Source organism: Urocitellus parryii, chromosome 3 (genome assembly GCF_045843805.1).
Source record: "Urocitellus parryii isolate mUroPar1 chromosome 3, mUroPar1.hap1, whole genome shotgun sequence".
Classification (NCBI taxonomy): domain Eukaryota; kingdom Metazoa; phylum Chordata; class Mammalia; order Rodentia; family Sciuridae; genus Urocitellus; species Urocitellus parryii.
In genome coordinates, this window is record NC_135533.1 from 146,215,973 (window position 1) to 146,230,282 (window position 14,310).

At 49.9% G+C, this 14,310-nt stretch overlaps 1 long non-coding RNA gene and 2 pseudogenes across 1 annotated transcript; 1 reads left to right on the forward strand and 2 right to left on the reverse strand.

Moving 5' to 3' along the window:
• The window catches only part of LOC144253495 (putative ATP-dependent DNA helicase DDX11-like protein 8), a 28,528-nt pseudogene extending 26,488 nt beyond the window's left edge, over nt 1-2,040 (forward strand).
• Nucleotides 2,041-2,986: 946 nt separating this feature from the next.
• On the reverse strand, nt 2,987-4,115 carry LOC144253496 (uncharacterized). The gene is made up of 3 exons (XR_013343293.1): nt 4,077-4,115; nt 3,352-3,420; nt 2,987-3,207 (listed from the first exon to the last, which is right to left on the reverse strand). It is a non-coding gene; the product is annotated as an uncharacterized LOC144253496 (long non-coding RNA).
• Nucleotides 4,116-11,760: 7,645 nt separating this feature from the next.
• On the reverse strand, nt 11,761-13,222 carry LOC144253497 (lamina-associated polypeptide 2, isoforms beta/gamma pseudogene; annotated as a pseudogene).
• Nucleotides 13,223-14,310: the final 1,088 nt, after the last annotated feature.

Below are 14,310 nucleotides of genomic sequence, written 5' to 3' on the forward strand. Positions count from 1 at the left end.
GAAGGAGTTGGGCACGTTTGGTAGGAAGGTGGCTGGCACATTCCACTAGGGAAGCCAGTGGAATCCTCTATGGCCTAGTCACACAATGGTTCTCTATCCTTGGTTTTGGGGTAATGCAAGCAACTCTTATGTGGGTATTACTGCCATGAGGCTTCTTATCTGTCTTCCATAGATGGACGAGACAGGCCGCATTCTCTGTAACCTGTGCAATGTGGTCCCTGGAGGGGTAGTCTGTTTTTTCCCCTCCTATGAGTACCAGCGCCAGGTCCATGCTCACTGGGACAAGAGTGGTCTGCTGGCCCGCCTGGCTGTCAGGAAAAAGGTGAGTGGCCCTTCAGCTGGACCCCTCCCCCTTTTGAGGACAGTGCTGCCCAGAGCTCCTCCTGCAATTCTCTTGCTGTCAAATTGGGATGGTTCAGCTTCTCCTAGTTCTCAACCCCACCTCTTCTGGCCCCTGACTACAGGCCCAGAGGGTTCCTCAAAGCTGTACTCAGTGAGGTCCTCCTGTTTCTAGGTCACAAAACCCAGGGTCTCAAGCAGACCTGAGACCCAGCATTCCAAAGCCTTTTTCTGGGAGACATTCTTTCCCTTCTTGAGATATTCCAGGAACCCAAGAGAGCAAGCCAAGTGGAGCAGGTGCTGATGGCATATTCTAAGTGCATCACGGTGAGAAGTGGGTCCAGAGACCAAGTAGGCCTGGCAGCTGGGTGTAGTTGGGAGGCATCCAGCTTTGGCTCAGCAGCTCTGGGCTGGGTTTCTCCTGTAGAGTTGTGGCCAGGTGGGAGGCACAGTGACGGGTGCCCTGCTTCTCTCTGTGGTTGGAGGAAAGATGAGTGAAGGGATCAACTTCTCTGATGACCTGGGCCGGTAAGTAGTGATCCTCTTCTCTGCTGGAATTGAGATAATGGCCCCTGCCTGGGGTCTGATGCCATCTGGGTCTGCACCCAAACTGACCATTCAGTGTCCACTGTGGGGCAAGGGCATGTTAGAATTATAGCATCCCTGATTTGGCCCCCTTGGAGCAAGGGGAATATGAGGCAGACCATAACTTTATTAGGATCCATTCATTGGCCTGGGCTAGAGCTTTCCAGATAGTAGGTGTTGGGTGGGGTAATGCAAGCTACGAAAGATAGCAGTTGACGAGATGTGAGGGAGGCCTTGACTTGTCTCCACCAGGTGTGTGGTGATGGTGGGCATGCCCTACCCCAACATCAGGTCTCCAGAGCTACAAGAGAAGATGGCCTACTTGGATCAGACCCTTGTGAGTACTTCCAATGTTCCAGAGGATGAGAGGGTTGGAGAAGAGCTGTGTCACCCCTAGGGCTATGGTAGCAAGGCCCTAGGGTGCAACTTTCCACTATGCTGATGTTTCCTCTAAAGGTTTGGGATAATTCTGCCCACCCTCTTGATTTCTCCATGATATCACCTGTTAGGCCAGCTGCTGGTTTAGGCTCATAGAGCCTCTTGGCCTTGCTCCAAGAAGAGGTGAGAAGTGACCCAGATTGTCTCTATCCTTTCTAGCCTAGGGTCCCAGGTCAGGCCCTCCCAGGGAAGGCTTTGGTGGAGAATCTGTGTATGAAGGCTGTCAACCAATCCATAGGTAAGCCTGGGACTATTCCTGGCCATCGAGGCAGTTAGGAAAGATGGATGGCTATGACAGGAAGGAGGGATTTTACCTGCCCTTTCTTGCCTGAGGGCTGTGGAAGGGAGGACAACGACACATGGCTGTCCAGGAGGTTGTTTTACTCAAAGCCATAATCTTTGTGCCTACCCAGGTAGAGCCATCAGGCATCAGAGGGACTTCGCCAGCATAGTGCTTCTGGACCAGCGGTACGCTCGCCCCTCTACCCTGGCAAAGCTGCCAGCCTGGATTCGAGACCGGGTCGAGGTCAAAGCCACTTTTGGCCCTGCATTTGCTGCTATGCGGAAGGTCAGGCCTGCCTTTTCCTTCCCCTGGGAGCCTCTCCTCCCCGAGATATAGTTTCTTACTGCTTTTTCCTGTCTCCACAGTTTCATCGGGAGAAGTCAGGCCCCTCCTGACTGCACCACTGCCTGTCACCGTCCCTCCATTTGGCCTTAGTCTTAGGCCTAAGGTGGAACCCATGTGTAGAATTGTGTTCAAACCAGCCCACCAGGGCTGTCAGGATCCAAGCTTACATAGAAAAGCCAGAAGCAGGTTCGTTCATCCTCAAGAATTAGTAGGTCCATCCCAGCCATGCTTAGGCAAAGCCCAGGGTCAGCTTCCTGCCCAGCCTTTGTAGGAGGCTATGTGGGAAGCCACCACCTTCTCAGAGGTGAGGCCCATCTTGCCTCTGTGCTTTCACCCTCTCAGCTAATGATGTCCATTTCCAGCCCCTTTCCCCACAGCCTCACTTCCCAGCTGCAGCCCTGTTCCCTCCCCTGTCCCTCAGTCTCTGCAAGGGTTTTATCTCCCTGGCTTGGCTCCAATTCCTCCTTTAAGTCAGCGGCACCTCCCTCCCTCTCAGCCACTCGAGCAAACTCCAAGACACCTTCTACTCTGACATCAGTGATCATGCCAAGGGCCATTAGGCTCTCAGCATGACTATTTTTAGAGACACTGTGTCACTTTTTTTTTTCCTGTGGAAAATCTCCCTCCCTCTACAATAGCTGCCCCTGCTCCCACACCCCCTACCTGGAGAAAGGGGCTTCAGTATCGTTAAAGTCCTGCCCCATCACCTGGAGACCACCAGGGTAGGGGACAGGCTCCAAGGACAGAGCTATGCCCTGCACAACTATGATTCCTTAATTAAAATTGCACTGCTGGCTTGAGCTCCATTCTTGTATTACCCTTCTTTATTGATTCATGTTGCTCTTTTCTCAAAGATCTTTAGAAGAACACCCTGGTAAAGGGTGGGTAAGGAAGTCACATGAGCAGAGCACAAGCAGGTGGCATACACATACACCCTGTGCAGGGGGTCTAGGTGCAGATCTGGGACTGTCCACTATCCCAGCTGAGGTCCTTAGGCTGAGAGGATGGTATGCCCAGGAGCTGCTCCTGGATGGTTCCAAGAAGGCAACAGTCAGGGTTTAGGGAGGGAGGAGCCACCTAAGACTCCCAGTCATCCTTGTCTTCCTCTCCTGGTGGCTGCTGTGGGGGTGGCAGAGGGGGGATGGAGTCTGACATTCGCGCAAAAGCTCCTCCTGGTCCCTCACTGGCTCCAGTCCCAGGTCCCTTCCCGGAGATACCTGGGAAGGAAAAGACTAGTTAGGGAGGTTGGTCAGGGCACTAGTTTACCCAGCCCTTGGGAGATTTAAGAATAAGAAGACATACAGGATTACATATAATACAAAATGTCTCAAGGCCGAAAGGCAGGGCACCCTGCCTCCTACCTTTACGCCTCAGGACCAGCTTGTTGAAGAGATCTGACATCAGGTCTCCACCCTGGCTCGTGGCTCTCACTGCAATGGGGAAGCCATGGTGAGGGAGTGCAAATGGGCCAAATAGGACATCTCTAGGTGCAGCCTCACACTCTTGGCTTGCTCATCCCACCTCTACAACACTCCCCATCCTGCTCCCCAGCCACACGTTCACCACAGACTCTTGGAGCTTTGGTTTCTGTGGATCCTGCAGTGGCATTAACAAAGTAGTTAACATTTTAGTTCTCACAATGAGGACAAGGCCCAGAGTGGTTAGGCAATTTGCCTGTGGTTACCAGGCAGGTCAGAAGCAGACTGGGACACAAACCCAGGGCCCTGCTGCTTTATGCCAAGGTAATGCATGATGCCAAGTTGGGATTCACAGCAGACAAGCCTGAAACATGAAGTAGGACTGAGCTAACCCCCCAGATCTTCAGTCTTTTGGGTCCCTGACCATTTTGTTAAATGACTGGGCCAAGATTCTCCTTTGTGGTTGAGTTGGGTGAGCTTAGAGGGGAAGGCTCTACTAAGGAGTGCCTGGCCCACGTGAGGATATCCACTGGGCTTTCCAGTGAATACCTGGAGGAAAAGCTTGGGGTGGTGTGGCTGGGCAGAACACTGTGGGGACTCGTGGGAGATGGAGGGGCAGGTGTCCTTTTGTTTGGAGTCTTCCTGCAGTGGACCAAGGGTCCCCTCACCTTGTTCCTGCTCCTTCTGTTTTTTCTTCTCCAGCTTGCACTCTTTAACACTGCGCAGCTTGGCCTTGCCGATGCCCCCAGCTTGGCGGATGGACTCCAGCAGAGTGGCCCGGCCACTGGAGGGGTCAACCATTTCCTTGGGAGCTCCCTGGACTGGAACTGGGAGGAAAGGCATAAGGAGGAAAGGCTGCTCAGGCAGGGCTGGGAGGAACAGCCTCCAGAGCCTGACTATGGGGGAGGGCACCTCTCCTGAGGAAGCCAGATGGTAAAGCAGGGGCTTCTGGGACTGTGCAGGGCCTGAACTGTAGCCAACAGGCTGCAGTTTTGTGTCCAGGTATCCCTGGTTCCTCTCCACCATCCCATTTAGCTGCCACCCTGCAAAAGTGGGCCCTATGAATCACTGATGTGCTGATAAGTGTCCCATCTTGACACATGGAAAAAAAAAGGATTTTTGTTCCCCTTCTGGAGGCTGGAAATAGACTGGGAGATACAATATTAAAATAAATTCTGTGTTCTCAATTTTTTTAATAGACTTCTTCATTGGCTTAACTGGGAATGGGAGACACAGAGCCCTATTTTCTAGGTTCCCTCTAAAGATTCCAAAGCTCGACAATTTGAAAACCACTATTTTATGAACCTAGTGGAAAAAAATATTTGAAATGAGAACTATTCTGCAAATCTAGGAATAATGACTACTTGATCCTTTCAGGGATCTGGAAACTGGACAGTTGAAGGTGCCTCCAAGGACTGAGTCCACCCAGCACCACCCTACCTGAAGGAGGTGCGCTGCAGGGGAGCAGGTCCCAGGGGAGCAGAGCAAGGGGGGAGCAGTGCCAGGAAAGCAGGACCAGAAGGAGCAGGGCCCATGGGAACTGGGCCCAGGGGAGCAGGGCCAGGGGGAGCAGGGTCAGAGGGAGCAGGGCCACAGTGAGCAGGGCCCGGGGAAGCAGGACCAGGGGGACAGGGCCAATGGGGAGCAGGATCCAGGGAGAGCTGAGCCCAGGGAGGACCAGGGCCCAGGGGAATAGCACCAGGAGGAGCAGGGCCCAAGGGACGCAGGACCAGAGGGAGTAAGGCCCAGGGGAGCAAGGCGGGGGGAGTAGGGCCCAGGGGGAGTGGGGTCTATGGAAGCAGGGCCCAGGAGGAGCAGAACCAGGGGGAGAGGACCCAGGGGAGCAGGACTGGAGGGAGTAGGGCCCAGGGGAGCAAGGCCAGGGTGAGTGGGGCCAGGGGGACCATGGCCATTGGGAGCATGGCCCAGGGGAGCAGGGGTTGGGGGAGCAGGGTCCAGGGAAGCAGGACTCAGGGGATCAGGACCAGGGGGAACAGGGCCCAGGGGGAGCAGGGCCCAGGGGGAGCAGGTCCCAGGGGGAGCAGAGCCCAGGGGGAGCAGAGCCCAGGGTGAAGCAGAGCCCATGGAAGCATGGCAAGGAGGAGCACAGCCCAGAGGGAGCAGGATCAGAGGGAGCATGGCCCAGGGGAGCAGGGCCAGGGGTAGCAGGACACAGGGGAAGCAGGGCAAGGGGATGCAGGGCCAGGGGGAGCAGTCCTAGAGGAGCAGGGCCCAGGGGAGCAGAGCCAGTGGGAGCTGAGCCAGGGAGAAAAGGGCTAGGGGGAGCAGGGCTAGGTGGAGAAGGGCCCAAGGAGAGCGGAACCAGGGGGTGCAGTGCCCGGGGGAGCTGGCCCAGGGGAAGCAGGGCAAGGGGATGAAGGGCCAGGGGGAGTAGGGCCCAGGAGAAAGAGGGACAGGGGGAGAAGGGCCTGGGGAGCAGGGCCCATGGGGAACAAGTCCATGGGGAGCAGGGCTCAGGGAAAGAAGGGCCCAGCGGGAATAGGGCTCAGGAATACAGGGCCAGGGGGAACAGTGCCAGGGGGAGCAAGGCCAAGGAGAGCAAGGCAAAGGGAAGCAGGACCAGGGGGAGCAGGGCTGAGGGGGAGCTGGGCCCAGTGGGAGGGGAGCCCAGGGGGAGCAGAACCAGGGGGAGGAAGTCCTGTGGGAGCAGGACCAGGGGGGAGCACAATGACAGGGAGCAGGGCCTGGAGGAGAGGGTCCAGGGAATCAGGGCCAGGGGAGCTGTGCCAGGGGAAGAGGTCTAGGGGAAGCAGGCCCAGGGAAGCAAGACCAGGTGGAGCAGGACCCAGGTGGAGCAGGGCCCAGGGGGAGTGGGGCCCAGGGAAATCAGGGCCCAGGGGGAGCAGAACCAGGGAGAGCAGGGCCCAGGGGTAGAGGACAGGGGGGAGTTGGTCCCAGGGGATCAGGCCCAGGTGGAACAGGGTCCAGGGAGAGCAGGACCGGGGGGAGCAGGGCCCAGAGAGAGGAGGATCAGGGGGAGCAGGGCCCAGGAGATCAAGGCTAGGGGGAGCAGAGCCCACAGGGAGTAGGGCCAGGTGGAGCAGGACTAGGGAAGCAGGGCCCATGGGGAGCAGGACCAGGGGGAGCAGGGCCCAGGGAGCAGGGCCAGGGGGAGCAGGGCCCAGGGAAGCAGGGCCAGGAGGAGCAAGGCCCAGGGGAACAGGATCAGAGGGAGCAGGGTCAGGGGGAAGAGGGCCATGGGGAGCAGGGCCAGAGGAGTGGGGCCTGGAAAACCAGGACCATGGAGAGCAGGGCCAAGGGGGAGCAGGACTCAGTGGGAGCGGAGCCCATGGGGGAGCAGAGCCCAGGTTGGAGCAGGGTCCAAGAGAGCAGGGCCATGAGGAGCAGGGTACATGAGAAGCAGGGATCAGGGGTAGCAGGACCTGAGGTAGCACTACCCATGTGGAGCAAGCCCATGGGGAGCAGGGTCCATGGGGAGGAGGGCCCAGGGGGAGTAGGGCCCAGGGGTGCAGGACCAGGGGAAGTAGGGACCAGGAGAGAATGGACCTGGGGAGCAGGGCCAGGGGGAGCAGGGCCAAGGGATTAGGGCCAGAAGGAGCAGGGCCATGGGGAGCAGGACCAGGTGGAGCAGGGCCCAAGCAGAGCAGGACCATGGGATCAGGGCCAGGAGGATCAGGACCCATGGAAAGCAGTGACAGGGGGATCAGGGACCAAGAAATCAGGACCAGAGGGAGCAGGGCGCAGGGGAGCAGGGCCCAGGGGAGCAGGCTTAGAGGGAACACAGCCAGGGGGAGCAGGGCCAGAGGGGACCAGGACTCAGAGAGAACGAGGTCTAGGGGGACCAGGGCCTAGGAGGAGAAGAACCAAGGGTAGCAGGGCCCAGGGGAGCAGGACAAGGTGGAGCAGGACCAAGGGATAGGAGGATCAAGGGGACCAGGGCCCAGAATAGCAGGGCTAGGGGGAGCAGAGCCAACAGGGAGTAGGGCCAGGGGAGCAGGGCCCATGGGGAGCAGGGCCAGGGGGATTGGGGATAGGGGGAAAAGGGCCAAGGGGAGAAGGGCTCAGGGACAGCAATACCAGGGAGAGAAGATCCAGGGGGAGCAGGGCCAGGGGATTAGGGCCAGGAAGAGCAGGGCCCATGGGGAGCAGGGAAGAAGGACAAGTGGAAGCAGGGCCCAGGGGAGTAGGGCAAGGGGTAGCAGGTCCCAGGGGAGCAGAGCCAGGCATAAAGGGGCCAGAGGGAGCCTTTCCTGAGATACCCAGAAGCCTTCAGACTCCCTTGGTCTTTTTTTTTTTTTTTAAGAGAGTGAGAGAGAGAATTTTTAAATATTTATTTTTTTATTTTTTTTTAGTTCTCGGCAGACACAACATCTTCGTTGGTATATGGTGCTGAGGATCGAACCCGAGCCGCACGCATGCCAGGCGAGCGCATTACCGCTGAGCCACATCCCCAGCCCCCCTTGGTCTTCTTCTTGTAGGCAGCTCTGGGCTTCCAGTCCACCCTGCACCCTTCGCGCATGCGCAAGCCCTTGGCTGGAGGCGCTTTGGCGCTCGCGGGCAGCCACCCAAGGGCTCCAGTGTCAGTTGGGGCTCTGGCGTCTGTTAGGGCTCCAGCAGGGCAAGGCGCAGGCGCGAGCGCTGACGGCAGGTTCCCAACGGCCGGCCGGGCTCCCATGGCGGCGTCCAGACTCAGTCCCATAGGCCCGGAGGTACTGGCCTCGCGAACCTCTCCTGTCCCCAGTGTGTCCCTGCCTGGTCCTGTGCTCCCAGGGCAGCCCAGGAGCCTGCCTTGCCTCCCCTAGGACGCGGACCATCAGCACCAGACCCAGAAGTGAGGGGTGTGTTGTCCAGTGCGGCGTCGAGGCGTCGTCCATCCATGTCCTTTGCAGCCTGTGCGGCCCCTGGGCTCCAGGGCACCTGTGCGGTGCTTGAGAAGCAGGGTCCCAGTCAGCAGGTCTTCGACTTGGCTCCTGTCGATGTCAGACGAAGTGGTGATGATCAACTTCTTGTTCCCTGTGAAATCTGTGAATGTTGGGGACACCGTCAGCTGGCACCTGGGTTGTTAGCTGAAGGATGCTCTTTTCCTGTGATCTTAGCGACTTTGCACTAAGGGAATATACTGAGCCGAGTTTGCTGAGTGGCATGTGGTCACACCGTGACTGACATGCTGTCGTAGGTTGGCTGTTGGTGGGAGCCTCTAGACACAGCACCTGAATGATGATGGGAGAACTGTGTGACCACAAGTATTGTGCAATAAATAGTCATGTTTTATTATTATTAAATTTTGTGGTACTCATCTTTTACATGAGTAAAGTTATGTGTTCTTTTTTGTAAATGTTCATTGGCACTGGGGTGTCAGAGTTTGGTTTTGGGGATGCTAATACGTTTTGATTTTGCCTTTGCCTACTGTGTAAGAATTGTGGGGTGCATGGTTGCATCTGACTATGTTGCAGACTTTTTTCCTTCTTGGGGATTGTGGAAATTTAGAGGCCATGAATTTTTGGTTGCATGTCCATTTTGAAGATGGTATTCCTAATGTGTTATTTGCATTCATAGTTTTGGGTTAGTTATGTTTCAAGTTGGCTGGTGAGAATATGAGATTTGTATGTGTCTGGATGGATTATTGAAAGAAAGTTGTATCTCTAATGAGAGAGTAGGACTGGTTACGTTTGGAGGGTGTGGGAAATAATACATATAAACTCAGGGAGTTTGGTGTAGGTGTTTGTATTTTGGCTTTGGAGTATTTCACCTGTGGTTCTCTGCAGTCCCCCCTCCCCCTAATGCTGCAATTTTTGTTTGTATCATGGGTTATTTGGAAAAGATATCTGTATGTGCATGTGCATATGGGCAATGTTAAGTAACATCATTGGGTGTATTTTTGGTGGGTATATAGTATATTTTGGGAAATGCAGTGGGAATGTTTGCCTATTCAGGATATCATGTATAGTTGTGGGTTTGCTTTTTGTTGTTTTATGGATTTTTGTATTTCCTTGTGTGAGGTCAGGTCTATGACTAATCTTGAGTGGCAATTGAACATGTGTGATTGTGAAGTGTATGTTATTCTCCATTTTGGGAGATGGATAATTTATATCTTTGTGAATATCTGGAAAGGTGTGACTTTGTATATGCAGGTAGTGTGAGATAATAGGACATTTGCATATTTATATGTAGCTATTTGATGCTTGTGGAGATTTACATGTGTATTGAATTTGTAGTTACTAGCATTCCTTGGGTGTCTGTAGGGTGTTTTAGGAACAGAGTTGTGTGAAGTAAGATTGTTCAGGGGACATGGGTACAAGTATTCCAGGGGTCTGGCAGTTTTGATGAATATCTTCTGGGGGAATGCATTTTAAGTGAGGACTTACTAGTATGTAACTGGGAAGTAAGGCTGTCTGTATCTGATGGAATGCTGGGCTTGTGCATTTATGCCAAAAAGTGGGAATTATGTTTGTACGTATTACAGGAATGTAATATGCTACAAGTATTTCTTAGTATTTGGGGGATGTAGGAGCTGGTTTCCATTTTTAAAAATTAATTTTTTTTTAAATTTATAAGTGGTTTGATGTATATATTTTTTTAGAGTTTAATTATTTTTTTTATTGAATTATACTGTAAATCTACATCTATGATTTAATACAACAAGGACACATTTACTCTAGTGGAATAAACAAACACAGACAAAAGACCAAATACATGTTTGTTTTTTTAAAAAAGAGTACACATTTTACCCAGTCCTTTTGCTATTTTGTACCATACTTTTCCTATTAGAGAACTGATCTTACATAAATGTCAAGTCTGATTTATCTCCTCACATTTTTAAACATTAAATGGAGTTCCTCACAATTTCTAATTATAACCAAACAACTGAAAACAATATGGGAACAAAGTCTGAAAAAAAAATAGTGTAGATGGATATTACCTGATAGTTGAAAAGTTGAGTAAAACATGCCTCCTCTGTGGCTCATCTCAAAGCAACATTTTAATTCAAAGAGGAAAGCTTTTCAGATCTATGAGTGCCTCTGCAGAATCAGACCTATAAGTGTGTCTGGTCTGAATTGCAGAAGTTGAGTAAAAATGTCTACAAAATACCTAAAATCTAAAAATCAGAATAGTGCTAGTTCAAACAAAAAGTTTGGCGGTCTAAATACACCTTCAATTTCTTCCTTTGTTAAAATTATCTTTTATTTTGGATGGTATTTTAAAAATAACTTATGTTTTTAGTATGCTTTATGGTCAATGACGATAAAGTTGCAAGTCAAATGATTAAGTTTAAAGTTTTTATGTTTTACCTGATTCTACTGAAATTTCTTTCCATCACCTACAATTTTATGCAACCAAGTTATACATGAGGTGAGTTTTAGCTAAAAAGTTAAAATAAATCAACCACAAAGATAAAGCTAACCATATTTCAAGAGAATACAAAATCATAATGCTCACTTTGCACTGAGAGTTTACAACTTTAACTACTACTTGTATGTAGTTTAAAAGCAAATACTTTTTTACTTTTTAATTAAACCATAGCTGGAAATATAGGGGGGAAATAAAACATTTGGCAAAAGTTTGTTTTTGGTAATAGAAGACAAGGTAACAAAGAATCCAAATATAACAACACCAGTATTTAAATTTCTAACTTTTAAACAAAACACATACACACACTTACTTTTCTTAAAAAAAAAAAATTCTGGTAGTAAATTGGATTGACAGAATCTTCAGTTGTAAATAAAAAGTATAAATTTCCAATTTTAGCCTTCTAGCTAGCTAACATGTACAGCCAGCTAGTTCTCTAAACAAGTATTATGTCACCCTAAAAGATCCCTGCTAAAAATCAATTATATTTAAATGGGTCTTACTGAAAGAGGACATTCATGATATTAGAAATCTTTTAAAAAGTGAGTATGATAGGGCTACAATAGCAACATTACTATTAATAAGTTACAGAAGAGATTATTGCTGTACTTTCCCTCATAAACACTGTCAAACTGTTTCAGTTACAAAAGTACAACCAAATTACTTTCTCTTACCAAATTTCAATGTTCCACCTCTGTAAAATTTTATTCAGCAGAGAATAATTCTTAATCTTTTCTGTAAGAATTCAAAGTATTTAAATGTGTAATTTCACATTATACTACCATGTTTTGCCCTTCTTGTTTTCCAAATACACAAAACAATATATTTTCCCAAAAATGAAATAAGATGTCCACATTAAAAAAATAAAGCCTACAAAAAGTTCCAGAGCTAAAAAAGATTATCCATATGGCACAAAGTGATCTCCCACTAGTCCAAAGTCCAAAACATTTAAATGAAGTTCATTCAGATATCTTGTTTGCTTTTCCATGGAATATTAAATTTGAAGTGAAATCACATTATTTTTAGTTCTCGAGTCAACAAATATACACAAATGTTTTTCTAGTTATTAAAAATAGGAGACCAAGTTGAATGTGCCAAAGTGATATAATTCAGGTGGATTTTCTATTTTCATCATGAAGAAAACGAGAGAAAGGATTTCCTTGGTTGGTTTCCATAGCTTGATAAACCAAAAACAAACAAAAAAAAACCTGCCACAACAACAAACAGCAAAATTTTTATCCATACGGGAATGGAACGTCCCTTTTTTGTCTTTTCTGATTTGACATCTGCCAAAGGAACATACTTAGGAACATATTTAGATGAGAAAGATTCCTCCATCCTGAAATCACCGAGTTCTAATGGCTGGCCTGCAGCCCCTTTGATTGGTCTGCGGCAACTAGCACTAATTCCTGTTGGTGTAGATGCTTCATAGGGGAACATTTCCTTAAGAATACCTCTTTCTACTCTTCTTTCCTCTATTTTTTCTCCCACTTCAGCTCTCGTCAATGGTTTCTTTGGTGTTCTTCTGGGTATGTCTGAGAATTCAGCGATTGGCAGAATAGAAGTTGCATGCTTGAAATTTCCAGTCACCCTATTGACAACTAAGGATTCGTTGCTTGAAGCCATTATAGTTTCAGCTATGGGAGTACTCTCTGAAATTACTGCACCATCTATACGAAAATGTTGTGAAGTTTCCACCCTTTTCCTTGGAGTTCTTCTTGACCCTCTTGGAGATTCCCTAGTTAATGCCTGCAGAGGTCCGCCTTTGGAAGATCCATTTGTCCATTCCGTCTCAGTTACTCCAGCTTGTGAATAGCTCTGGTTGTGCTCAAGTCTTCTTTGCTTGAGTGTTATTGGAGTCTTTGCTCTGCCCTTTAGTGGTTCTCTCTTCTCAAGCTTGAGCTCTATTTTAGAGTCTTCTTCATTGTCACTGTATCTGTCAGAGTCATTACTTCCATTCTGCCTAGTATTTTCTGCTGATGAGGAAACTGTTGGTAGAGGAGTAGAAGATCTTGATTCTGGTCCTTGTTCTCTCAGTTTCAATAGCTTTTTCTCATACAGCTTCCTGGTTGTTCCCACAATAGGACCAGGATTCACCCCATATTTCACAAGCTGATCCAGAAGTTCTTCATGAGAGAGCTCTGTTACATCTAGATCATCCTTATCTTCTAGTCTGGGCTTATCAGTTTTCTTTGCTGCTTTCCTGCCTATGGTAGCGCGGCCGCGGCCCGCGGTGGAGGGCCCGGAGCTGAGCACTGGGGTGGGCTCGCGCTCCTCATCGCTGGAGAAGTCCGGGGACCCCTTGCTGTTGGCGCCCGCGGCATGCAGCGGCTGGTTGCGTGCAGTGAGGTGCTGCAGGTAGAGCTGCACGTACACGTCTTTGCGCTGCTCCCCGGCCTGCCGGGAGAGTCACATTGTTGGCGACCAGTTCACTCTTCAACTTGTCTTCCGTCAGGACCCAGGGGTCTTCCAGGAACTCTGGCATCTCCGGGATCTACTAGTCCCCTTCCCCGCAGCCTCACTGCCGCCGCTCACACCGCCGCGCTCACTCCTGGCCAGGGGCCCAGCTGTCGCCTCCCAGCCTTACAGCTCCCGCCCTCCCGCCAGGGAGGAGCGCCATGGGGCTGATGTATATTTTTAAGCGGTGTGCTAGAGAATATTTTGGGTCTTTGGCATGTGTACTACTTTATGTATATTGATCTATGGGGTGGATGAATCACGTAAGTTTATTTTCAGATGTGGTTGTTATATCAAAGTGTATTTGTTTGGAGAATGCTGGGGTGTCTACATGTGTGTGGAAATATCTGGGGATAAGGTGTTTGAGAGAGGTCTCTATATTTCAGGTATTGGGAATGTTTGTGTATATGTGTTAGTGTGTGGGAGTTATGTATTAGTTATGTATTAGTCATATTAGTCATTAGCCTTCAGACTCCCTTGGTCTTTTTTTTTTTTTTAAGAGAGAGAGTGAGAGAGAGAGAATTTTTTAATATTTACTTATTTTTTTAGTTCTCGGCGGACACAACATCTTCCTTGCACAACATCTTCATTGGTATATGTTGCTGAGGATCCAACCCGGGCCGATTCATCCTTTCCAATTTATGAATGGACTGGGGCTTGCCTTATCTATGGGCAACACCTGCTATCTTGCTAAGTTCCTGTTTTCTTCCTGAATTCTGGCCACTCTCCAGAATAGGCTCATGGTTTTGTGTCCAAGATATGTACCACCTCCCAGCTCTGTGACATGGCCATGTACTGGATAACTGAAGGGAATGGCAAGCATCTCAGAAAACTCAGATATCAGTGTGACCAGTAAAGTGTCAGTGGAGAAACCCTGCTTTGGGCCTTTTGCTTACCTATTGTTCTGTTGCCCTGACTCTCAGGAAGGTCTTTGCCTCAGGCTACCCCTTTGTGAAGCCTGAAGTAAACAGTTTTCAAATGGAAATGAATGGGCATCACCTGTGGCTTTTTGCTTAATTCCTGTGCAAAGGGATGTGTGTGAATCAGCCTCTTGGCCCTGTGTGAGGCTGTGGCTTAGATTCTCAGCACCTGATGGATTAAAGAAAGATCCCATGT